The sequence below is a fragment of the Miniopterus schreibersii genome, assembly GCF_964146895.1.
Source record: "Miniopterus schreibersii genome assembly, chromosome: 7".
Classification (NCBI taxonomy): domain Eukaryota; kingdom Metazoa; phylum Chordata; class Mammalia; order Chiroptera; family Miniopteridae; genus Miniopterus; species Miniopterus schreibersii.
In genome coordinates, this window is record NC_138108.1 from 20,040,897 (window position 1) to 20,067,658 (window position 26,762).

Sequence of the window (26,762 nt, forward strand, 5' to 3'; positions counted from 1 at the left end):
TATTTTCTACCTAGTGCTGGTCTTTGTTGTTTTCCCCTTTCCCATGTTTGCTTCTCTTCTGGTCTATCAGCCTCTGAAATTCTGATGGGCAGTGACTGTCCCAGTAGTTTCTCAATAAAGTGTGTTAGTTCCATGAACCTAAAAGACTTTATAGTCCTTCTGTATCTATCATGCTAACTAAGAAAGGATAAATGCTTACAGGTATTTAAAAGTACTTGTTGCCCTGGCTGGTGTGGCTCAGGTGGCTGGGCATCGAAAGGTTGCGACTCTGTTCCTGGCCAGGGCACATGCCCAGGTTGTGGGCTTGATTCCCAGTGGGGGTGGGAGGTAGCTGATTGATGTTTCGCTCTCACACGGATGTTTCTCTCTCTCACTCTCCTTTCCTCTCTCTCTAAAAAAAAAAAAAAAAATCAATAAAAAAAAATCTAAAAGTACTTATTGACTGACCGATTCCTCACCTGTTCATGTCACCACGTGTGGCTCTGTGGACCACTCATGTACCTGCTCTTGCACTGGGGTAGCCCTTGCCTAATGGGCCTGAAAGGGGTAAACAGAAAACCTGGACTGTTATTTTGGGAGAAAGGGAGAGTTTACCAGGAAACACAGGAAGTAGGAAAACATTTTCTAGGTATTACTCCATGTGGAACTTATTTTCTTCCTACCCAAAGTCCTAGCTCTCTATAAAATCGCCATCCCAGCCTGGGCGGTGCTTGTAGGGAGGGTTTGTTGGGGAGGTGTTGCAAAGCACATGAACACACTTATTTAGAGTAGGAAAGACTATTCCTGGTGTTGACTGATTACAGGAGGCCCTTCAGAGTGGATCCTACAAAACCTCTTCATATTTCACCAGTACCTGGAACAGTGGCTGGAGTTATCTGAGAGGACAGCCGCCCAGTGAGCTACCTGGGTAGGCTGGAGACTGCACGTACAAATTACAAGCAGCTCAGAGACAGGGCTTAACACTGACCTTTCTAACAAAGGCCAGGGGCAAGGATGGCGTCTGACAGACAGGGGACCAATAAATGGTGCAGAAAAAGCAGGACAGAAGTAGTGTCGCCAGCCACTCCCATCTAAGGTTTCTTTTGTTTTCAACCTATTTTTCTAACGGAGGAAGAATGAACAAATACAAGAACTGTGCTCAAGATTATTAATTGTGGTTGTTGGAAAAGATGATGCTTATGTATCCCCAGTATGGCTGTAGACATTTACAACTAATCTTTTTCTTGGGGCCACAGAACTCCAAGTTGATGCTTTCAGGGTGGACATCTAGAGCTGCCTGGCCCAATAGTCAACATCCTGATGTCTCCAGGAGGCGCCACCCAGCCCGGCATCTGGTGAGCTGGCCGCATGCTAGATTCTGTGAAGTACAGGGCCATCGGTATCCATCAGGAGCTTTCAGTCTTGTTGGGAAAACAAGCATCAGAAATGAAATAATTAAAGGACGCTGCAGGACAATGTATGACCTGGGGCCGTTCACAGATGACACCTGAAGGTGTTAGGAAGAAATTCATGCCCGTAGCAGAACACAGGCCAGGCTTCAAAAGATGGATGACATTCTTTTACGCCAAAAATTATTCTTCTTTGCCGATTGCGTAGGTATTTAAATGGCTTCTCTACTAATATCACAGCATCTTGAAGGCAATCATGCGATGAGTGATCCCTGAGGACCTGGTGCACCCTAACGCCATGTAGGAACTACATTCAAAGCGAGGGGCAGGGGCCGGATTTCTCCGTTGCTTTGAATACAGAGGAGACAGGCCTGCGAACAGTTACGGTGCAATGAGATCACTGCTAGCGTGCCAGGCGGGGAAGGAGGCAGCGGGGGTCCCAAGGAACAGCCCCCCGAGTCCCCTGGGAGAGCGAGCGGAAGACAGCTTCCCACGGGTGCTGAGGCCTCCGCTAAAGCTTGAATGTGCATGAGGAGATGTTAGGGGCAGAAGGGCAGGAAAAGGCATCCTAAGTAGCGGGAGCAAAAGCGAAACAACACGGAGGCTTAAGAAAAAGCGCTGTTTTTTTCTGGGAACGCCGAGATTTTGGTTGAGGAGGAAACAGAGGCTATGAGGAAAAGGGCATCAGTGACAGTCAGCAATACGACGGGCGCTCTACCATGGCCACCACCATCACTGCCACCACGGCGAGTGCTTTCTCATGTTCAAACCGACTTTATTCTTTAGAGCAGTTTTATGTTCACAGCAATCCTAAAGAAGGCACAGCGGATTCCCATCTGCCTCCTGCCTCCAGTCACGCACAGCCGCCCCCGCCATCAGCGCCCCCAGAGCGGGACCTGCTAAGGGACGAGTCAACGCCGCACATCACCGCCGTGCAAGGCCCATGGTTTCTGTCGGGGCTCATTTTCGGTGTGGTGCACTCTGTGGATCTGCGCAAATGTGTTCCATGTTTCCACCACAGCATCACACAGGATATTTTCACTGCCCTGGAGATTCTCTGCTCTGCCGACTCATCACTCCCCCTTCCCCCGCTGCAATCCCTGGCCACGACTGATCCTTTTACATATTTTTGACTTTTACAGAATGCCATTTAGTTAGTATCAGAGAGTATGTAGCCTTTTTATATTGGCTTTTATTTTTTTTAAATATAACTTTATTGATTTCAGAGAGAGGAAGGGAGAGAGAGAGAAACATCAATGATGAGAAAGGCGTCATTGATCCGCTGCCTCCTGCATGCCCCCGACTGGGGATCGAGCCCGCAACCCGGGTACGTGCCCTGACTGGGAATCGAACTGCGATCTCCTGGATCCTACGTGATGCTCAACCGCTGAGCCATGCCCGGCCGGGCTCTATTGGCCTCTTTTACCTTGTAATATGCATTTAAGTTTCCTCCATGTCTTTTCACAGCTTGATAGCTCATTTCTTTTTAGTGCTGAATAATATACTATTGTCTGGATGAACCGCGGTTTATTTATCCGTTCACCTACCGAACGACGTCTGAGTGGCTTCCACGTTTGGGAGCTAATGAATAAAGCTGCTGTAAACATCCATGCGCAGGTTTTTGTGTGGACCTAAGTTTTCAACTCCTTTGGGTAAATACCAAGGAGCATGATGGCTGTGTCATATGGTAAAAGTATGTTCCGTTTGGCGAGACACTGACAAAACAATCTTCCAAAGCGGGTGTACCATTTTGCGTTCCTTCCAGCAATGAATGAGAGTTCTCATGGCTCCACATCCTCGCCAGCATTTGTTGTCGTCGGTGCTCCAGATTATGGCCGTTCTAATGGGTGTGTAGTGGTGTCTTATTGTTGTTTTAACTTGCATTTCCCTGATAACAAATGGAGAATAGTTTTTCATATGCTTATTTACCATCTGAATATCTTTTCTGGTGAGGTGTCCATGAAAGCCTTTGGCCCATATTTTAATTGGGTTGTTTTCTTTTTGTGGGGTTTTAAGAGTTCTTTGTATATTCTGGTTAACAGTCCTTATCAAATACGTCTTTTACAAATATTTTCTCCCAGTCTGTGGCTTTTTTTTTTTATTCTCTAGACAGTGTCTTTTGCAGAGAAGAAACTTTTTATTTTGATGAAGGCCAGCTTATCAATTCTTCCTTTAATGGATCACACCTTTGGTGTCATATCTAAAAAGTCATTGCCAAACCCAAGGTCATTTAGATTTTGTTACCAATGTTATATTGTAGAAATTGTAAGTCTGTATGTTAATTTTTTTTTTTTTTTACATGTGGATATCCAGCTGTTCCAGCAGCATTCATTGAAAAGACTGTCCTTGCTCTATTGTGTGGCCTTTGGTCCCTTGTCAAAGATCAGTTGATTATGTGGGTCTATTTCTGGCCTCTCTATTCTGTTTCATTGATCTACGTGTCTGTTCCTTCACCAATACCACACTGTCCTGATTAGTGTAGCTTAATAGTAAGTGTTGAGTTGGGTAGTGTCAGTCCTCCAACGTGGTTCTTCTCTATCAATACTGTGTTGGTTATTCTGGGTCTTTTTCCTCTTCACATGAACTTTAGAGTTAGCTTGGAGATCCACTAAACAACCTGCTGGGATTCTGACTGGGATTGCATTGACTCTGTAGAAAAAGTTGGGACTAACTGACATCTTGACAATAATGAGTCGTCTTATCCAAGAACATGGACTATTTCTCCATTTATTTAGTTCATCATCGATTATTACAATTTAACATTTATTTGGCACTTATTGAATGTCAACTATAAGACTAAATTTTCTTTTTTGCATTAGCCCATTCAATCCTCTGAATAACTGCAATGGTTGCCCCATTTTGCAGATGAGAAAACTGAGCAGTTGCCTAAGGTCATAGAGCTAGTACATAGAATACCTGAGGTAAGGATCAGGTCCTTCTGCCCCCAGGATCCATGCTCTGGAGATGCAGACCTAAACCAGATCTTAAAGGAGCTCACAAGCCATGCCAAGGGACTTGATTTTTTCTTTAGGTGATAGTAAAACCTGAGACATGATAACGGATAGGACATATTTATAGGCTGGAGAGATTATTCTCGCCATAGTGTGGAGTTCCAGTGCAGTCTGAGCCAGAGATGATAAAGGCCTAAACCAGGGCGTACTCAAAAGGGTGGAGAAAAGGGAGTGACATAAGGATGCTAAGGAGGTAGTTTTGATAGGACCGCCTGAAGATTAATGGGAAGGATGTGTGTAGAATGATGCCCAACTAGATGGGTTTGGTAACTGTCACTAAGATGGACTAAAGGAAGAACAAATCTAAGGGTATGAATAAGAGCCGGTAATACTTAGATATATTAAGCTTGAGTTGGGACATCTGATGGAGCTGTCTGATAGATAACTGAGTATAAAGTTTGTGACTCAGAAGAGAAGTCTAGAATAGAGACGTAGAATTGGAAAATAGTTAGCCCCTAGATGGTCCCTAAAACCTTGGAAAAGAATTGGAGTGCCCAGAAAGAGTCTGTAGAGACATACTAGAAGAAAATACATGCAACGAAAATAGGAAATATAATTCTCTTAGAAACACTATCGCGTAAGGGGCAGGCAAACAAAATAGAACCCAGGAGGGAGGTTGCTAAAAAGGAGGGAGTTGGTCTAGGAAAGAGTGTTAGCAGGAGAAAAGAATCCCCTGAAGGAGGGAACAGCCAGCTGCGTGAAAAGCAGTCGAGAGCTTCTTCGGTAAGACAAGGTCCGCGGTCTGCCGGGCGCGTTGGCGCGCTGTACCAAATCCCCCAGCCTCGTAGGGTGCAATCTGAACTAGGGAGCCCCGAAAGCTAAACACCGCCTTTCCCGGAATTCCCGTGCAGTCAGTGTGCTGGGTGTAACTTTAGGCCACACCCTCTGAGGAACGGAATCGAGGCAGTGGCCACGCTTCCCGTGTATTCCGCGGGAACGACTAAAGGGGTGCTTGGTCTTCCTGTAGCAGTTTTGGCAGATGTGCCGAACACGGCTCGTTTCTAGGGCGGAGGGCTAGCTTTGGGGTTGACGGCGCTAGAGGTGGCTTCCTGATTGTGGCACCTTCCTAATTACGGTGGCTCCTGATACGGGCACTGTTGTGTGGCTGCGGAGCCAAGGCGCCCTGTGTGGAGCAGCAGCGGCTCCCTCTGTAGCCTGGTTATGTAACGTGGCCGGGGAGATTATTCCTGAAAGCTTATCCAAGAATTTGTTTCTTTAGCCTTCCTTATGATTCTGTAAGCCCATTAATATGGTGCAATAAATTTGTTTCTACTTCAACTAGCTCATGTGGATTTTGTTCTCTGCAACTGAACAGTGACTAATAACGTCTGCAACCGCGTACGCTGGAATTGGCAATGAGATGGTGACCGGTGCTTTACCGAGAGTGATTTCCGTGTATTGATGGGGACGGAAGGCCAGATTCGACGGTGTTGAAAATCTTTACAGTTTTCTAATAAATAAACAACCACTGGTTGTACTGTCTTATGCTCTCACGCTTAGAAAATGAGATTAATATTTTCAAGTAAATAAACATTTGTTAGTGTCTCCTAAGTAGAGTCACATGCTAAGTACTCTAAGACACAGGGATGAGAGAAAGTCCTCTCCCTCAGGGACACAGTTAGCTAATGGAAAGGATGGGAATAAATTTGTGATCCATTATTTAAAAAAACAGATTTAACTGCTTTTTCTCCCTAAATAAGTATTGTGGAAAACCACCCAAAGATGACTTCTGTTAACTTTTATAAATATATACATATTTTAATGTTATGTAGAGTTCCCCCCCAACCATTTATTATTGGCATTTTCCTGTGCTATTAGATGTATTTCACAAACGTGAATAATCACGGCTCTCTAATATCCCATTGGTGGATAAGTCATAATGAATCTAATCCCCTCCTGTAATCTGATCACCCACCGTTTAATATCCTAATCAGAAATGGTGCCAATGAAGATTATTGTGTTGGGTACAAAGATTCTTGCAAATAGCTGGGAATTGGGGGTAAGAAAGTGCAGGTAGAGGCTGCCTAAGAGAAACTAATTACAAGTTATATTTAGGTCCCTAGGAAGCCAGGCCACTTCAGGGGTGTGTGAGAGGACAGAATAGGCCCAGGCATTCATAAGCTCATTTCTCATTTTGCTCTGTGTGCAAGAAGACTCAGAAATGCTCCTGCTCGGAGACCTCCTTATTAGGTAATTTCCCTCATCACAAAAAAATAAGGTCAGTGGCTTTGATCCAATTAACTTTTTTTTTTTTTTTTTAAAGAAGCCCTTTATCTCACTTGGTATCATATAGGGCTTTGTGGTTTTTTGTGTGTGTTTTTTTTAAGTTAATGACCTAAGTATGCATCTGATAGAAATAATCTTGACTTAAGCCATAACAGAAACCTTGTCTTTCCACAACACTGTGATGTAAGGACTTAGGCTTGGATCGGTGGCCCATTTGTCTTCCTCTACCAGTAAACCCCAGGGAGTGAAACTTCAGAGAGCTTATTCAAAACACTTGAAAAGCTCATACCTTGGTGTGCCTTGCACATGGCAGGAGATCTTCTTTGGCTGGATTAGGAAGCCTCTGACAGCCTATCAGGTGGGTTTGGTGTTGGGAGGAATGTGGAATTAAGATGCTTTTGGTCCATGGGAGTTCTCCCAATTCCATTCCCCCAATGCCTGCTGCTGGCTGGGGTGTTAAGAGCCTTATTAAAATAAAGCTATTAGCCTTTTTTCTACAAAAGCAAGGAGCTTACAGTCAGGGTTCCTTAAATTAGTATGTATATCTCACCCAGCATTGTTAGAATCAGCAGTTTCACAGAGCAATGTACTACAGAGGCCCTTTAAACCCCTACCTCCCCCATTTTCAGACTAATGGCAGAGGGGGAAATTTAATACCCTTTCAAACATTTTTTTTTTTTTTTATCAATTCACTAAAAAATAAAAGAATAAATCATACAACATTTTCTGCAAATGTGTGATGATAAAAAGTGCAAAGAATTCAAAATTAACCTGTTTCCCAGTTCCTATGGGTTAGGACACATTTTTGCCAGTGTTGTAATTTATGTCCCATAAGTCAGTTTTCCCGAGGAAACGTAAAAGGTGCTGTGATGGGAAGGCTGTGTGAAGTCGCACTGCAGCTACTCACTTCTATAAAACATCCTCATTTACAAAAATGTCTACTCAGAGCCATTACAAAGTATGAGTTTCATGCTGCCAGACACATCATAAGATTAAGATGCGAAGTATAAAAATTTAGATGCCGTTTTAGGAAATAGGCCTTTCATTTCAAGTTGGTATCCTGACAGATACTTTTGATCAGTTTCCAGAAGCTTTCTTTTAATTACTCTGCTCTTACCTCGCTATAGGTCTGGTCGGGAGAGTTTTGAAGGAATCAACATGATGGGAAAAAAGTTAGGAACATGGATTTGAGCATCTTCTAGCATTAAGACATTCTGCTAAAATGCTATGTATTTGGAGGGAAAGTATCCTCCATTTGAACAAAAAAAAATTAATCAAAATGGGTTCAATTATTTCTCTTTGTTAATGTGAAGTGCATTATTCCTGAGATGCATTTTCAGAGATGCTGTCTAGAGGGGCAAAAGTACATACACTCGTTCAAGCCATTATTTCTGAAGTGTTTATTTTCTCTAATTTAATTTCAGTAATTTTGTCAAATAACTGGGTATTCAGCTTATAGACAAGCTTAGAACATCTGCTAGTTTGGAAAAGACAGCAAATAAAAATATTTTAAAAATAACTCTTGCTTAAGCCTTTTAACCACTCTGTGCCTACATTTTGCTCCCTTGTAAAATGTTAGAGTTAAAATATTGTAATTGAAATAAATCCTTGAAGTCCCTTCTGACTTATGCACATTTATTAAAGCTATCTTGTATACAGTTTCCACATTATGTTCACCACTTACACCTCATTAATATAATAACTAGATGTAGGTACACAACAATTATTTTAAAGCTGAGTGACAAAGGTAGCAAAGTAATCTGCAACATTGTAAAATTATAAAGTATTTATTGGAATTTAAGCATTAAATATTCTGCTAGCACCAAGTACTAGCCATATGTACACCAAGCCACGTCACATCTTGATAACCTGAACTATGTTTCTTCTGATTGTCTTTGGAGAAAATAAAATCAGACATCTCCTGCCCAGCTCTGTTTATGTCTGGGCCTAAGATACAGTTACCATAGAAACTATGATTGTGGATACGATTTTACAAATTTGGCTTCATCTATCAGATGCGCTTGTGTGTGTGTGTGTGAGTGTGTGTGTGTGTATACGTGTGCATACATGTGTTGCCAATAAGCTTGAAGAGCAAACAGGCTCTACATCTTTAATTAAAGAGCCAGACACTATTCCTTATTTCCTTCCCTCAATCTGTCTACCTACAAATAGAGATATTGCAACACTGGCTGACATAACAACTCTTTCTTAATATGAGACAAAGGTCTGATGAAAAGATAAATGAAAGGTATCAGGAACAGCACTCCCCAAGAAATCCATCTGTTTTCCTCTCATGTGTTTTCCAGAAAAAGAGTAAGCAGGAATTTTGTGGATTCTGGGTTAGTCACATTAATCACTATAGATACTAGTATCCAGTACTGGATGAATTGGTTTCTAATTGTTTCTTGGCTGTAATATGTGAGTTATTCATTCCTCTGCTGTTCTTTTGTATTGGTTCTGTGACAGTGTTCCTCACTTATCCTAAAAGAAACAAAACTGACTCTCAAAATATGTCCAAATCTTAAAATGACATAAAAGTTTGCTCATATTATTTCATATGAGTTCATACTATCCTTTTTAACTAATAAGCTTCCTAAACAACACTCACTGACTAAAGCTCTCTAGTATACTTGAATATATTTGCATTTATAAAGATTAGAATGTAAATAAACACAAAATTGTAAGCTGTTCAGAATGTTTCTTTTTGTAGTTTAGTCAGTGGCAAGTTCTAGTTACTGCCATTTCTAGTGACTAGAAGGAAATGACTCTCTGGACACTCCAACGTCAGAATCGTTACAATCAGTGCTACCATTCCCATCTCTGCCTCATTTTACACACAAGGAAAACAGAGTCCAGAGAAAGTTAAAGCAACCTGCCAAACAGTCACACCGTGGCAAAGCCGAGATCTGAACTGGAATCTGTCTGACCTCAAAATAATGCTTTTCTCACTCTCAGTGCTGCCTCAGATGTTGGCAGTGATCATTAGAGTCACTGATGCTGTTTCCTAAACAAAGAACTGAGCCACAAGACCTGAAAGTTCGAATGAACCTCTGGTGGCAATGAGGTGGAATACGTGAAATTATGACTGTCTGCAAGCCTTCTGAATGTGTTTATGGTCATCATGGCCATCCCACTGAAATAAAATTGCCTAGCAAATTCATTTCACATAGCTAGAGGCATTAATATATGTCTATATGTTAATTTTTGGTATAGTAAAAGTAATTTTTAATAAAGAGCTATGTTTTATAAAAATAGCCTGTTTATGTACAATATTTTTTTTAGTATTCAGGCATGGTGTCAGTCTGTAAATTCGGTTTACACAAGACATCAGATTTTAAGCTTCATTAGGGTTGGGACAACGCCTCTTTGTGAGCCCTTGCATTTTCAGGGCCTGGCATGTCACCTCGGTGATTAATATTTATTGAGTCACTGAAATAGAAGCCTCAAATATCTATTTGGTGCCAGTTAACAGAAAGATTCAGCTTATTTTCATTCCACAGTTCACTTTCCATATGTGATATCACAACATATATCATTAAAATGTTTGTAAGGAAGTTTTATGACATCTGTCCTATGATTAAGTCTTTTTGTTAATCTTCACCCGAGGATATTTTTTCCATTGCTTTTCAGAGAGTGGAAGGGGGAGAGAGAGGAAGGAGAGAGAGAGAGAGATAGGGAAAGAGAGAGATGTGAGGGAGACACATCTACTGGTTGCCTCCCTTGGGGGCTGGGAATGGAGCCTGCAACTGAGGTACATGCCCTCGGGAGTCGAACCCGAGACCCCTATAGGCCGACGCTCTGACACTGAGCCAAACTGGCTAGGGCATGATTAAGTCTTAATGCGACTGCCACTTTCAAGCTCTTTTGTTTATGTGCTCCTAAGTTTTTCATTTTCCACAAAAATTTTTTAAAAATCTACAAACATTCTTACAACTTAGATTTAAACTTGAATATGGAATATGACTCAAAACTATTAGGAACCTTAATTATCCAATTGCTTAGAGTGAGGGAAGATCCTATAAGCTGAAAATAATAGCAGAGTAGAAGGGGAACCTTATCTGGTGGGTAAATTACTGGCCCCACCAGGCAGAACGACTGCTGACCTGCACAGTTACCTCGGCGTGTGGCACCTATTTGATTCCAATGCCAGCAGAGCCATGCTACCGTTAATGCTGGAATCAGGCACACATTAGCCCTAAATTTATTTTAACCAAGTTATTTTTCAACTCACGACTGTATCAGCAGAGCTCAAGTTCTGGAAAGATGAATGATGACATTATGAAAACCAATGCTATTGTGTCAAAACCTGGTCTGAGAAACCAAACTAAACACACTCACTCATCAATGGTTTTCTATTAACTAGTGAATCAAGGCTTTCAGTAACCTACAGCAGCCTCACTTTCCAGCCCTGTCTCACCCCCTCACATATGCCCAGTGCTTCAGGCCCATCGGGTACTTTATGGGCCCTGTTTTGTGCCTATGGCAGAGAGCCCGCTTCCTGTGGCTAGGTGAGCGCCTTGACCATGGCAAAGGCTTAAGAAATGCTTACTGTCTGAGTGAATGAAGCACTAAATGTCGCTCTGATTTGTCGTATTTACTACTGTAAAGGGACAAGAACAGGCGAAGGCGGTGGTGGGTGAGCAGAACATTCTGCAAGAGGCGGTGAGGACACTGAAACGGCGACCCACGGAGAAGGGAGCCTCGGAAAGGGCTGAGTCAGCGAAGGGGAAACAGAAAAACAGAAAGGCTGCAAACGAGACAGGGAACTATGGAACGGAAATAAGCTTGGTTATTGCAATCCTAGTCTAAGTCTTCGCATACACCTAATTCCTGCCCCAAGTTTCTCCCCATTAATCAAACTCTCGGATGAATCTGAACCCTCCATTCCTGCACCAGGCTGGGTCATATGACTCTGCTCTTCTGGGCAATAATACACTAGTTAATAAATAATAATACAAGAATAAACTGTGTTTTCCATGCTCGCAACTGTAAACCAACTTTTTCCCACCCCGTGTGTGTGCGTGTGCGTGTGTGTGTGTGTGATGGCATCTTACTTTCAACATCTTTACAATGTGATTATTTTAAGTCAACATTTAAAGTTGAATTTGATACAATCATTTAATTGGGCATTGATTCATCTACACAGAACTCATTACCGACTTCTTCAATTTCACCAACACAATTTCCTTCCAAATTATCTTTTATCTAGATGCTGGAAGTCCAAGAGCTATGAAAACTTTGCCAAAATAAAAAGCTTTTAGATTTCTAACGCTGGCCGAGCACAAACCCATGGAAGAGCGTTGAAGAATACTGCCTGCTTGCCAACTGCCAGACGATTGCTTTTCGCATAATTAATGTCATTCTTGCTGTTCGAGTACCGTTTCCATCCTTTAATAATTTCCATTAATAGAGGAAGTTTCTGCAATAATTTTTGCATCCTGAAAAACCACCGTGGCTTCTATAGACCTTTTAATCAAAATAATGACAACGAGCGAAAGGGGGATGGTTAAAGATATTACTGTAACCTCGGGATGCATTTCCTTTGTCATTGCTTTCAATCTCCAAAAACTACCTAAAGGTCTCATGTTGACTGTTACTATGTCAATCAGACCTTGGTGCTTTGAGTTCAATAGCAATGAACCATATGAATTTCTAACAAGAAGAGGGAAGTGTATACAATGAGTGTATTGGGCGATTTATCTACAAAATTATAAACGTGAAAAGAGAGTACCTTTTAAAAAGCAACAACAAAAGATGAGCAGATGCAAATATAAGCTTGGGCCCTGTAAAATATGGTAATTGTATAATACTTTAAGCTGAAGCTTCCAGTAAGAGGAAGTGATAGACCAGCTGCAAATCATACCCCCAAACCTGCCAATTCACACTGTTTTTTATTATGCTCTTGCAAAATCACAAACTCTGCTTGGGATATAAAATTATGCAAATATACAAAGAGCAACAGCAACCACAAAAATCAGCTCAAATTTCTTATGGGAGCCAATACATGGATACCGCGTGACCGCGTAGCAGCAGTCACCTTGCCGGGGAGGATGCATGGGGTTCATGGTTCACCGGGGCTCTGGGAACCCTCTCCTGACTTCCCCCAGAAGCCGTGCTGATGGAGGATGGGGAAAGTTTGGATACAAGGAGCCCAGCGCTGAGAGTGTTGCCCATCTCTTCCTGAGTTGCTTGGGAAACAGTGAAAGTCTACATCAAAGTCTCATTTTTCTTTGCCCAAGATGGCTTTGAAAAAAGCCACCTGAGTCACATCTAACCTGGCACGGCCTCCTCTGTGAAGTCCACCCAGCGCAGGTCTGATGCTACCACTTGAGCAGGAAGCAGTTGCTCCGGGCAGTGACCTGGAGGAGGGGCTGGGGTTCGGGCCTGAACACTGTGTTCAGTGACCTGATTAAAGCTTGAGAACCAGGCACCTAAGTTACTGGGGAACAGTACAGAAAGAATATCCGTGTATGGGTTTTATAGCCATTGTTAAAATAAAAAACAGCTGGTTATCCACTGTGACAACTGTGTTTGCTCTACGTGAAAAATCTGGTGGGTACTTAGGGGAAACAGAGCGATGCACAAGGGCTGGCTTCAGGGCTTGGATGCTGATGGGCACCTGACCATGGGCTTGGCGGGACTGTGCACACGTTTACTCTAGAGGCTGAGCCCTAGGGGGTCAAGACTAATATTCACAATTGGTCCTTCCCTGACCCCATGCCCTCTCACACTTCCTTACCCTGCCTCAGCCTTTTCCTTTCCCCATCTCGTCTCTTCTACCACCAGGTCCTTTGAGAAGCTCTTCAGACAAAACTATTTACTTCTTATTTTCTGAGAGTTTAGAGACTATCTTAAAATTATTCCCTAGAATGGTATAATGATCGTTGTTAACACTTATTGTTCAGCACATATTTCAAGCTCAATAAATGCTGAATGATTACAAGAATACATCATTTAAATGTAAATGTAATATTGAAGGTGAGATGTAACACAGGCAAGCAGAGAAACACATAATCCTAAACTACCCACAGAAAACAGACTTGGATTAACCCAGCTGGCTCACCTCAAGAGGCTATTAACAACTGAGTACAATGCCCCAATTCATGTGGAAACGTTAATTCCACTCCATGAAGTGAAGTCAAGAAACAGTGTTCTTTGTGATTTAGGCATTTAACAGTACAGATGTGAAGTGTGTATTTTATTACAACATTATCGAGCTGTTTGGGATGAAACATAACTGCCCAGACTGTGCATGTACTCCTACTGGTTACTGGGTTTCAAGAGGATGACAGCTGGGTCCCATCCCAGGGCAGAATGGGCTCTGTGCACAGGGAGTGAGTCCGTCCACCCCCAACTGCTGACCACAACCACTGCATCAGAGGTCCTACCACAGTCCGTTGGTGGGTTTCCTAAATGAATGTCACCCAGATTTAGTGCTGCGTTGTGGTGGGAGGCCCCATTACTGTTTTCAAAGTCTCAGAGCGTCCTTTGCTTCTGTGTCCAGGGAGAGGCCCAGTCGGGCACAGCTCCTTCCAGAGAAGCAAAGATTCGAAGTCTGAAGGGAAGTGTATGTCACGAGAGGTCAGCAGACAGGAGAGACAAAAAGAAAAAAAGAAACCAACATTCAACATGATTCTGTCTAAGCAAAGAAACAAAATCCCAACGTTGGCAGCTAAGAGCTGAAATGCTGGTTGAGTGGCATTTAGACGCTTCCCCTTATTTAAGGAGAAAAATGTTCACCTGCTTACATCAGGGGGTATCCATTGTCCCCTCGCGTGGTGGGAATGCCGAGCAGACGCCAGCACCTACTTACTATCTGCTACTGCTTTTTACTATTCCAGTAGGCTCGTTGCACAACTGTGAGGTGATTTACAAACTTTAGCCCAACACTCCTAACATCACTAAGATACAGACAAAAGATACACGGGCATCTCTACTCATCAATGTAATGAAATTCAGGAAAGTGAAATTTTGGGATGAATGTTGCAAAGAACTTCCGATGGTGCAATCCATTAGGGTGAGGGGTAATTTCCCAGGGGGAGCTGATCTGTGTGTTAGAAAATGAACAACGCCCATTCATAATGTATTTGTGACAGATGCAATGCCATGTCCATCTATAAATCAGATTTACCTTCAGTACGAAGCCCCAGGGTCCTTCCTTACAGAAGTCTATCCTCATGGGCTCTGACCTGAGAGGGTTTAAAATCCAAAGGGCCCAATTACTAAAAAATCCTCCATCATGTAACTGGGCTTCTGTATGGAAAATAACCCCAGTATCAATCCAAGTCACTTGGAAGGACAGAGAGAGAGCCGCTTCTCCTGATTCTGTCAATTGGTCCAACGCAATCCAGGGGATGGGTCGCTCTAAGGATCTTTCCCTAGGGCCATGAGAAACTCACTTTTACTTTGCAGACAGCGAAACTACATAAATTACACTAGCAATCCCCAAATGACTTGCTAACGATGTGAAACACACTGAATTGAAACTTAGAAAGTTCACAGGGGAAACATCATTTTCAATCTGCAGGCCATCCACTGGGAGCAACCCATCTAAACAAAGAATGGGTAGAATCATCTGTCCTTAGGAACAGAGACCAAACCCCATAATTCAAAGAGCAGCAAAACTCGAGTGAGTGGGAGCACGAGGACGCAATGCTTTGAAAAGAACAGGCACAGAGCCCCTTCCACTCCATTCCTGGGAACAAAGGAGCATGTGATCCAAAAGTTAATGGAGTCATTTAAAAAAAAAATCAAAATTCAATTCAGACTACAACATTTTCAATGGCACACAGATCAGTTCACAGCCACCATAGAGTTGCTCTGCCTTGGATTCTCACTCAATGAGAATTCAAATACCTGCCCGTAGTAAATACCTTTAAAGGTCCCCATTGCCTGGATATTCATGAAAACCAAACTGCAAGAACTTATGGAAAGAGAAAAAGGTTATTAAGTGTTTTCAGGTCCACTCCAACTTTCATTAGGCCCGCTGCCTGTTTGACTCGCCCCGACTGCTCCTCAGCCTACCCTTGTGAGTTGACACAGTGCAGCGCTATTGGGCTTGTTCATAATCAGGAAGCACAATGCACCAAGAAATGCAATTTGGGAATAATTCTCTACTTGTAAGGGCTTGAAAGAGAAATGACTGCAATGTGTTTCTATCTGCTAATTTCTATGAGAGTCATGGAAATTGGGGGTCCTTAAAATGGGGGAGCCAAGCAGCAGGGGTCCAGCATGACCTTGTACAAAAGAGGAAATGATAGAGGTTGTGGCGTGAACTCACCTAACGCCTGGGGTGGGAAACCTTTAACTGGAGAATGTCTTCACATGCCCTGTGGTTTCAAATACTGTGAATTAAAGAACCCCAGTAAATCAGGCCCTGTATCAGTATTTTCAGGCATTTCTGAAGCAAATATATATTTTTTGTTACAAATATCCCAATTATGGTAGTAATATTGTGTGACTAGAATGGCAGTATTCAGTTTCACCAGAATGAATCTTCACTTACAAATTACAATAAACCACACCGGCCATGCTGTTTTTGGTATCCCATCACAGAGCTGCAAACTGTTTAGTTTTGAAAGGTCCTATGACATCTTTAGAGATGGAGAAAGTCCCACAGTGAGGAGTCTTAGGACCACGACTCTGCCCCTTTCTCTACCTGTTGGTGGAGGACAACTCCAAGGGACAGTTACACGAGGACAGAGCACATGACAAACAAAGGGAACTGTCTGTGATCAGTGACTGTTGCTACTTCCTTTTTCCATTACCTGTAGAATTCATAGGTTGGTACAGTCATGGTGCTGCCAATATCAAAAGGAAGGAGAGAAGATTTGATTATGTGGGCAATATGTCTGCATGGCACACATGGGGCTAAGAGACATATTCAGGACAGAAGCCCATTCTCATCTGCACACACCCCTCTGTAGAGTGGAAAACTCACAGGTCGAAATTATGAACAAATTTGGAGTATAATGGCCAGATTTCACTCAGTCTGGAGTGAAATCATAAGGTTACCCTGAAAATTATTCACTAGAGTTGGGCTGTAAAAGAACATAGCAAGCTATACCCAATGTCTACCCGTTTTACTATTTTCTAAGCAGGAGTGTTATACATTGTATATGCATCTTGGAAAATTGAAATAACCATCAGAGAGAACAGTTAAGTAGAGTGAACTTAATAATCTTGCTGCAAACGACTCCCACAGTTTTCACTTAGCGACCTCTCTGGCTTGTTCCCCGCACTATCTTGCTTGCTCTATTGCTCCACCCAAGCTGGTCTCCTCACTGCTCCTCTGACTTGCCAAGCAAGTTGCTACCACAGGGCTTTTGCATGGAATGCCTTCTCTTCCAGATGTCCACATGCTTTCTTTCCTCACTTTGCCCATGTCTCTGCTTAAAAGTCTTTCCAGAGACGCTTTCTCTGACCACCTTGTATAAAATGGCCCAGCATCATGCTCTAGCCCCGTAGCCTGGCTTTATTTCTTCATGGAAACGATCGTGGCCCAATAGCTGATCTTCAGTTGCTTATGGTCTCTCTCCCTGAGAGCAAGGCCTTGGTTCTCTCTCCCCATCACCTAGACCAGTGCCTGGAAGATATTCAGTAAATCAACATTTAAGTGAAAATGTTATAAATCACTTTTCTAAACATCCATTTCCCTTTGTTACTTTCCTTTTCCTTTCTTTTCATTTTTTCTTTCTTCTCTTTCCAAAATCAACAACAAGCTCACGTAGTGACCCAGCATAAGATGTCTTCGTAAATGCCTTTACTAGAGCCTCCTAGAAGTAGCTGGCTGTCTAGTGATTCCTTTTTTCATCTCTTAGAGCATTCAACATTGAAATCTTAGTCTTTTTATAATTTAGTATAGTTTAGAATTTAGTATTTATTCTCTGAAATTTGAGAATGATTTTGGTCACATGGGAGTGATTTTATTATGTTTTCAGTTATTGATTTTTAAATTGGGTGATGACAGATTTTTAAAAAAATGTATATTTAAAAATTTACCTGAAAAAAGAGATGTCTCTTGGCCACAAGCTTAATGCTTATTTAGGATAAAAGGTGGCAGGGGTTAAGTAGTGAGAGAAGTAAGGAAAGTGATGAAATTGAGCTTTGATTTCCAACATTTATTATTTTGAATTTAACTACGAAAACTTTCATACACAAACATCTAGTTATGGTAAGATGGTAAAATAAGCCACTTAAAGACAGAAGGCAAATAAATGAAGTCTATACTCCATTTATTTGTCTTCTGTCATCAAGGTATAAAATGACATATCCCCACCCTGGCATGTTCCTCGCACTGTGGTCCCAATGCTGAACTGTTTTATTTATGTTCATTATTTCCCCCCCGCCTTCCTTCAGGAGAATGCAAAAGTTAAAATTTATAAATTCAGAATATCTACATCTTAAAGAGAATATATCTAATATTTTCCTTGAGTGAAAAAGGAGGGATGGACATATTTTGCTTTCCTTTCTTTGCAGTGGAAGTTGAAACAGTGATTTTGTGTTATTATAACGCTCGTCATTTCTCCTAATCTGGATGGTTTTTAATAAAGCTCCATTGATTCCACTGAAAGGAATTCCTCCTGGCGAAAGCAGAACACACACACTGATTGCTAAACACGCAGCAATTATCACATTCAGCAGCACACTTTAATATCTTATTTATAGATGTATCTATCTGTAATTTGCTTTAATTAAGTTGCGTTGATTTTAATGACGGGCGCTCTCCTCAGACAGCGGGCTGGTGTCACATGCTCCTGTGGGGCCTGGTCTCCCCCTCGCTCTTTCAGACATGCTCCTGGCCCTTGGGTCCCTGCAAGCCCTCACCGACGTAGCGAAGTGTCAGAGACACTCGGTGTTGGCGCCTCGGGCTTCATCCTACCAGCAGCAGGATGGTATGAACTGGACGGTTGCTCGGTGGAATGGAAGTGGCAACCGAATGGAAAAGCGGCATCCCCTGCCCTGAGCCAGATCATTTCGACAGCTACTCTCGCAGGTGCGGCTGGCAGCACTGTTTTGCCACCCAAGTAACTTTACAACCCCCCCCGCCCCGGCCACATTGCCAAAAACACCACCCGGGTCTCAGAAGGAGCTTGGGACCTGAGGTATGTTTTGAATTCTCGATTATTTCTCACACCGCCCTATTTGGTGAAAGTTCTAAGAAAACTAAGAGACAAGAAAATAACAGTTTTGTCTTTCACAGGCCCCGTGTTCAAAAGCGAAGGCTGGCTAAACATAACACAAAGAAACATGAGGATAGCAAGTATATTTTTAAAGGCTCTAAAATATTACTCATCATGACCAGAAACGATTTCTCTTTCTTTGCTAAAGGATGAAGAAATAAACGCTGCTTCTATAAATCTTTGCACCTCGGGGGTGCCAGCATTCGTTCTGTATAAATTACCCGCGTGCGAATGCCGAGGCATGATCACGAAGGAGAGAAAACTCAGACAGCTCTGCCGGCGCGTTCACGGATTCTGGTCACCGTTTTCCACTTACTGCTTATTGCTGCAAGTGTTGATTAATAGTGGTGCTCACGCTGCTAGAATGCATTTCCCTGGAGGTAAAGAAAACATTCAAGGGGGGAAAAAAAAGAGAAAGAAATGAAAGAAAATAATCAGCCCATCCTTCCGCCTCTCTGTAATAACCCTGCGGAGGGCGAGCAAATCATGGCTCCTGATGATCTCCGTTAGCGGCTCCCGAGCCATTACACTAAAGAGATCATCCATATGCATCAGATCACCAATTTGTCAATCAGTTTATAAGGCAATTAAGCGTTCCCTAATCTCCTCCTTCCCCCCTTCGGGAAAGTGTGAAATGATACAAGCAGCAGGGCTCCGAGCGTGGCGCTGGGACATCTCGCATCCAGGCGCTCGCCTGCGTCTTTGTGCCCGGTCTCAACGCCGGGGCAAAGCTTCCATAAAAATAACGTGCGAGACTGGAATTCACTGAGGCTGATTAGCTTAGTACTTATTTTTCTCTCATCAGTGATGCCATACCTCTTATCCATGGAGAGAAACTAATGAATTGAATTTAGAGAGCGAGAACATTTCTTAATAAATGCAATAGGACAGGAGATATGACAAGCACAGATGAGAATACAGCGGGGAGGGGACCACGGCCAGGCCATTCTGCTTGAGACCCTGCTTAGGCTCAGCTGGAAGAGGGGCTGACCCTGAAGGCTAGCTGTTTCCTTTGTCCAGCGCAGGAAGACCATTGCCTGCTTTATGTCTCCCTCTCTGGGTGGCTTTTTATCATTAATCCTATGATGTGTTTTCGTCCTTCTAACTCTTAATTGTCTCTAATGAGGAACAGACCAGGGACGGCTACATTTTGCAGTTCCCCTCTTGATTTAAGTGGAAAGACTAATTAGTATAAATTATGGCAAAAGAACTTGAGTCCCATAAGTTGGAAGAATAAAAGCAAGTAGATTTACAATATTATATTTTCTGGCGCAGAGCATGCAATTTAGTTCTTCCTCACGGAATCGGGCTTCAGTTCCCTCGGCTTTGCCACGGATTTTTCTGCACGGGTCAAAGTCCACGGCGAAACTTCTGGATCATAAGCCCTCCCCTCTGACATCTCATCCTTCACTCCCCTCCATCCCCGCACTTTGCTAGTGATCCCGCGGTACCCAGTGACTGTGACTGCGGGTGCAGGTGGTTCGTGTCCTAAATGACCACCTGCCTCCTCCCCCGCTGCCTCCTCTTGCCCCGTTTAGCTCGGGCCTCCGCGTGACCAGTCCCGCAAGACACGGCTCTTTGCTTTATCGCTCAGGGGAAGCAGGTGAAACATTTTGTAGGAGATTATGAAAGAGAGGAAATCAATTTAGCTCTCACCTCCCCAACCATCCACAGGGCAGGACATGTCGTTCCACGACCAGTTTCCCCCGCTGTCTCTGTGTCATTCTATGGGAAACGGCAAGGGTCCTTAAGTAGTTAAATATTCCCTCTCGTAAGGCGGGAACAGAAGTTCAGAGACATGCAAAAGCGAGAAGAGTTGCAGACTTGGGTCCTGCGATCTGGGTTCAAAGCTAACGATGTGATTGGCAGCAATCGAGTGACTTTTCTGAGCCTCAGTTTTTTTTTCTGTAAAGATGGGTTCCTGTCCTCACTGAGTTGCTTAGAGGTAATGAGCGTGATAATGTCTTTCAAAATACATGCCCGTCTCTAAATTACCATCTGTACACACGCAAGGTGTTATTCTAAAGACAGCCCTTCCAACGCACAGAAGTGGCCACATGAGAGTGTGCTGTTGCTTCGGTGACCGCAGCGTCACTGAATTCGCACTCTAGCGCCTCACTTCATTTGGTCACGGAGACAAAAAGCAGGGCAGGGACCAACAGCGCGGAGCAAACGGAGGAAATAAACAGGAAAGGCTGCCGGCGAGCAGCCGTCGCAAGCACGGCCTTGCTCCGGAGCCGGCGCTGGCCCTGTGGCTGCGGGGAGGGAAGGGCACCCCCTGGGGACGGCAGGCCCTGCCGCCGTGTCAGCCCACCCTCAGCCACTAGCTGCCCTACGAGCCAGCGCGCACTCCATTCCTGAAGGAAGCAAATCGGAAAAGGGCGACATAAAGCCAAGGAGAAAGTAATGAGTCGATAAATGTCTAAGTCATTTTACAGCAACCGCAAAGTCCTTACTTTTGCTAGAACTGAACTGACTCCTGCGAAGTGGTGTCGGGGGACGTCTGACCCATGCCCCTATGACGCTGGTGCCCAAGCCTCACCCCGAAGTCCTCAAGGCCTGTTAGCAGTGCGGGCCGGCTGCGGCACCAAAGGTCTCAGGCACGGTGGGGTGATACTTTTCCCCAGACTCCGCCGGCAAGCGCACGGCGCAGAGGACGGGTCCACACGGAGCGAGCCGCGCGGCGAGGGTGGGCGCCGCCTCCTTTCCACCGGCCCCTCGCACGCCGTCCTTTGCCTCCCGCGGTGAAGTGTGCGTACCCTGCGGACATGCCTTACTCTCCGCAGCGCTGCTGGGTGGCACCCTTCTCTGCCTGCTTATCCCACGTTGGCAGCTGGTGCAGTTTCTCTGCGATCCGGTGTTATCTTTCACTCGTGCTACCAGATGGACACCAGATGGGTAATTGCAGCCAGCGCCTCCGGCCCGTCTCAGCCCGCACCAGAGCCCATGGGCATGGACCTGTCAGTGCGCCGACTACAATGGCGCTTCAAAGAAATACTCCCTGAAACTATATGCATCTGTTCCCTCCTCTAATAACCTGGGGGGAATGAAAAAAAGAAAGAAAAAAACCTTAGACACAAGCTTTTTTTGTTTTTGGTTAATCCTCACCAGAGGATACTTTTTTCCATTGACTTTTAGAGAGAGTGGAAGGGGGGGGGGAGAGAAACATCGGTGTGAGAGAGACACATCGATTGGTTGCCTCCCGCACGCACCCTGACTGGGGCGGGGATTGAACCTGCAACCCAGGTATGTGCCCTTGGCCGGGAATCAAATCTGTGACCCTTTGGTACATGGGCTGGTGCTCTAACTACTGAGCCGCACTGGCCAAGGCGACACAAGCTTTTCTTTAACTAGATGCTACATCTGTAAGAAGAGGGGAAAATAACCATGTAGTGGCTTGTGGATGTCAAACTCATTTCTAGCTAATGGCACCTCCAAAAGGCCACCAACTCAAACAGGCAGGCCAGTAGAGAAAGTGAAGTATAATCAATATATTCCTTTTTGGTGATATCCTCATAATACTGGCTCTCAATTCCAGAAGCAGAGCGTCTATATAACATTTTCTGAGGTAAAAAATGAGAGAGAGAAAGAAAAAAACCAGAAATCTCAGAGCTTTGAAAGGCCTCAGTGATTCCCAGGGAAGACCGCAGTCTAGATAAAAAGGACTGAACAGAATGGGAAAGACTGTGGGGACAACGCGGCCCTGATCTGTTTCCCGTAAACCGATGTCTCTGTTGTCACATACGACAGATCACATTTAAAAAATATCCTGATGGATCATCTGCTTGTTTCAAGTGTGTGTTTCAGCAGTTCATTGTGAAAGTTTATTTTCTAAATTAACCACAAATAAAGTGAAATCTTCTAAACATTCACTCACCCAATGCTGTCAGCTATTTATTTATATTTTTCAACAGACATCAAAGCATATCCCCAACCCATGCCTGGCTCTCCTCATGGAGAAGCTATCACAAACAGGTATGTGTTCCCTCAAGTTACCATGGAAACTCCTTTCCGGTCATCCACTTACAAAGGTAACATTTGCATTAAAATATGTTGGAAGTTAATTTTTTTAATACTCAAGTGGGGTCATGCCACCATAGCCATATCTATTATTTCAAAATCCATGAACATACATTGATTTAATCTGTAAAAAGACTTGAATGAGGTGCTCACCCCATAGGTGTAATTGCCTGCATGTCAGGTAGCTATTTGGAACATTGTAAAAGACACTGACCAAATTACCTTCCCTTGCCATATCTATCTATCTATCTATCTATCTATCTATCTATCTATCTATCTATCTATCTACCTATCTATCTATCTATCTATCATCTATCATCTATCTATCATCTATCTATCACCTAAAATAATCTCAGCAGTGACCCTCTAGCTGGCATTCCTCATCATGCTAATTTGTTGAATATTTAAGTTTGTATCATCTGATATGGAGAGAAGTGGCTGAAGATGAGAACAGAGAGCAGGTGTCAAAAGTATGTACCTTGTTCTCAGAGATTACTAGATGGCTCTCACTCAGTTTACCCATGTGGGCCACCAAGAATTCAATTTGGCAAGCATCTGTCTAGGGGCAGCAAAGCAGTCAGCATGAGGCTGAACATAGTGTTGGGCTGAAACATGCACAAGATCTTGCCTAAGTTCTGTGAGGGCACCGGGTAGGATACGATGGCCAATGGGACCACTATCTCACCCATCTTCTGGATCCCTCGGGTAGACCACTGGCTGGTGACCATAGTGATTGGATGCTTGTGAGGGACTCTGACCAAGTAAGAATCACTGTGCACCACAGACCATGAGGGATTTCTCCTCCACAGCCCCCAACCCATCTGTGATTGCATCATGCAGTCATCAGCTCCTTGAAAAAGGTAGTGAGGCGAGGCCTATGCATTATAGGAGAAGGACCTTCATATGTGTTATTCCTAAAATGATTATGGAAGTGTCTCAACCCTCCTCCTTTTCATGAGAGAAACCTAGAAATAATGGTGCATGATTAAAACAAGCGCTTATCAACTGTGGACTCTCCACAAGAATAGCATCATGGGATGAAGAGTGGAGGCTCAGATAGAGTGTGATCGGGTATGTTCTGCACCTGCCTTTATACATTGAAACAGAGGCAGAAGGGGTTCTCATGGCTGACCTCCAGAAAGTTTATGGGGCAGAAGAGTCCCCAGTGGCCCCATCTTTCACTGTCCTGGTCAGTTACCGTCACAGAGGAGCCTTGGTATGCTGTGGCCAACTGAAACGGAAGCACTAATGACTCTCCCCACGCTCTCCTCTCCTTTGCTGATGTTGGTCACGTACCACAGAATCAACACCCTTACTGAAGTCAGAAATGACTTGTCTATTTCTTTTCCCCTGTCAGAGGCCACATGCTCTTCTACAGAAGGTCGTTAGGTTGTTTTGACAAGATTTGTGCTAACCAGTGTTCCTTGTTTCCCTGCCGTGTGTGCATATGAGCGTGTGTGTTTATGTTTCCAAGTAGATTGTTTAATGATCTCCTCCATTATCTTTCCAGAAGCTGCACTTCACTGTATCAAGCATATTTATGAATGAGAGATGGCCGCCATCCTGGGAACTGACTTGTTCAAGGTAACTTTCATTACAGTTCCACTCGCATGTCTGATCGTGCCTCTGTGCGTGGGCTGTTTTACTTATAGCTGCAAGGCCCTCATTTGGCTTCTTCAGCCCCCTTAAAGCCAAATGGAGTCTCAGTGGACACTTGTGCTTCTGAATAGAATTTACCTGGAAAAGGGTTGTGGACATATAAATATTAAAGTCATTTAAAATTATTTTACAATCACTATTCATTACTGATGAAGAGTGGTCTTCCCCATTCCATGCTACCCCCAGATACCACTTTTAAGCATTAGGAAATAAAAGCAGCAACGTTGCGCTTTGGCTGTTGCATACCTCAGGAATTTTAAACTCTACAAAAAGGCAATCATCATGAAAGACGAAGGACTAGGCAGAAGTTCAGTGGTAATCCTGTAAGTTAAAATATTTTCCTCGTCCATTAATTGAGCATCTTACATTATTTTCCTCACTAGAACTAAAAAAAGGTAGGGATATGGAATGTGGCATCTGTCATGTTTGTTTCCGAGTTAAAAATGGAAATATGGCTAGGCAGTAAGTGCCATAAACAGAAGATGCGCAATTTGACATCAAAGTTGAGCTTGCTATCAAGTTGGAGAATCATACTTCTGGTACTGAAGCTTGTGAGCTCCTGCAGGCTTTCTGACTAGCATATTTCTGGGTGCACACACTTAGTAACATTTTAGGAAAACAGGCCATGAAAGTCAACCACTCTACCTTGCAATATTGGAATCAGCTTTAAAGTTAAGGTTTTGTCACTACCAAATAGAAAGGCAGCAATTGCATCGGCCAGGCCAATGATAGCTGCACAAAGGTGGGTAGAAACAAACACCACGACCCCACAACCAACACAGGGTAGCTATGACTACAAGTAGGGGAGGAGAGAAAAGGAGAGATTAGACCTAACCGTGAAACAGAATCTGTTCAAGATGGTCTGTGACAGGTTGGCAAGCAGTTGAGTCAAGTTCAAATGGGAGACCAATCCAGGTTAAGGAATTCCAATAGGAACTGTAACCCTAGGGTTCTGGGGTTACCTGAGATATCAGCCTCAGTGGAAAATCTGATACTCATGAGGAGGCGGAGCCCCAAACCCTGACTGACAGGAGGAGGCCATAACAATCACAGCAGGACTGGCTTGATTCTAAGAGAACTTTTGACAAAGGATCCTGCAGATTTTGCTGTACTTTCCCAGAACGAAGCACAACTCCTGGACCCTTAGGAACCCAAGTTCCTGCAGGGGAGATGGGACTAGGGGGCAGGGAGTCAACCAGGCCCTTTTTGAAATTCTCATAGAGATAGAGCTGTCACCAGAAATGAAGGGTGAATATTAGTGCAGTGTGAGAAAGGACAAGCCTTCAATAATGCTGGGAATTATGTGCACTGTTCTAAACACACAGTGAGGATTTCCTACTGTTTTATAAACATAATTCTGTTATTAGATTAGCATCTGCACTGCAGACCTCAGCCTAGGAGTTAATCAAGTCTTGCAACCACTATCTCTAAGTGTGTGGTAGGTATTTTCTCATTTTAAACAATTATAACAATGCTGCTTGGCAGAGAAAATAAAACTTGTTTTTATTGATAAGTAATTACATATATGCAGCACATTGCATTACATTCTAATTATTTTTCACCTCTTCAATGCAAACAAGAAAACCCACAGCAACTTAACCCTCTGGATGTCTGTGGTCTTCTCAGCTTAGCCCTAATGGGGTTACACTGATGTGCAATCAGGAAACCAGCTTTGTTGCCACACTTTGCAGAGGTCCTTTTCTTGAAATGGCAAGGAAGCCAATGTGGAAGTTTTACCCATGTCTCACTTTTGCAGGACCATTTTTTTTTTTTAAAAAAGAGGAGGTAACAGTGTAGGAGGGGGAAAAAAGCCGTCACATTTTCCAGTCATACCACTAGCTGTGCATTGTCTCACTGTGTGCAGATGAGAACAAGCTGCAGCTCGGAAAATGGTCTTTGTGAAGCAATAAAACTGTCCTGGATCACGCTGATTCATCGAGAAAGCCCTTCATAAAGAAAGTTTAGAGTTACAATGGGTATCGAGTTCTGGATTCAATGGCAACGTGGGCACAGGCAATTTACTACAGAGCTCCCAGATTCTGGCCGAAACGACCGACAGCATATAAAACAGGTAAAAACGGCACCCGTGCTGGGCACCGAGGAGTATCTGCTAGAAACGGTGCCCTGGGCCAAGCTGAAAGGGCACCATGCCAGCTCACAACCAACCTTCCTGGGCGTGGGCAGAGGGTAAACCACTCCATCTGAGGGTGAGGTTACGGGCTGATGAGCTAATGCGGATTTTCTCTTTTCTCTGGACTACAGGGTTCTTGAGGTGG

General features: G+C 43.6%; 1 protein-coding gene across 2 annotated transcripts in view; it reads right to left on the minus strand.

Annotated features, from left to right (window-relative positions):
- Positions 1–26,762, minus strand: part of PARD3B (par-3 family cell polarity regulator beta) — an 853,033-nt gene that overhangs the window by 53,186 nt on the left and 773,085 nt on the right. The window lies entirely within an intron of this gene.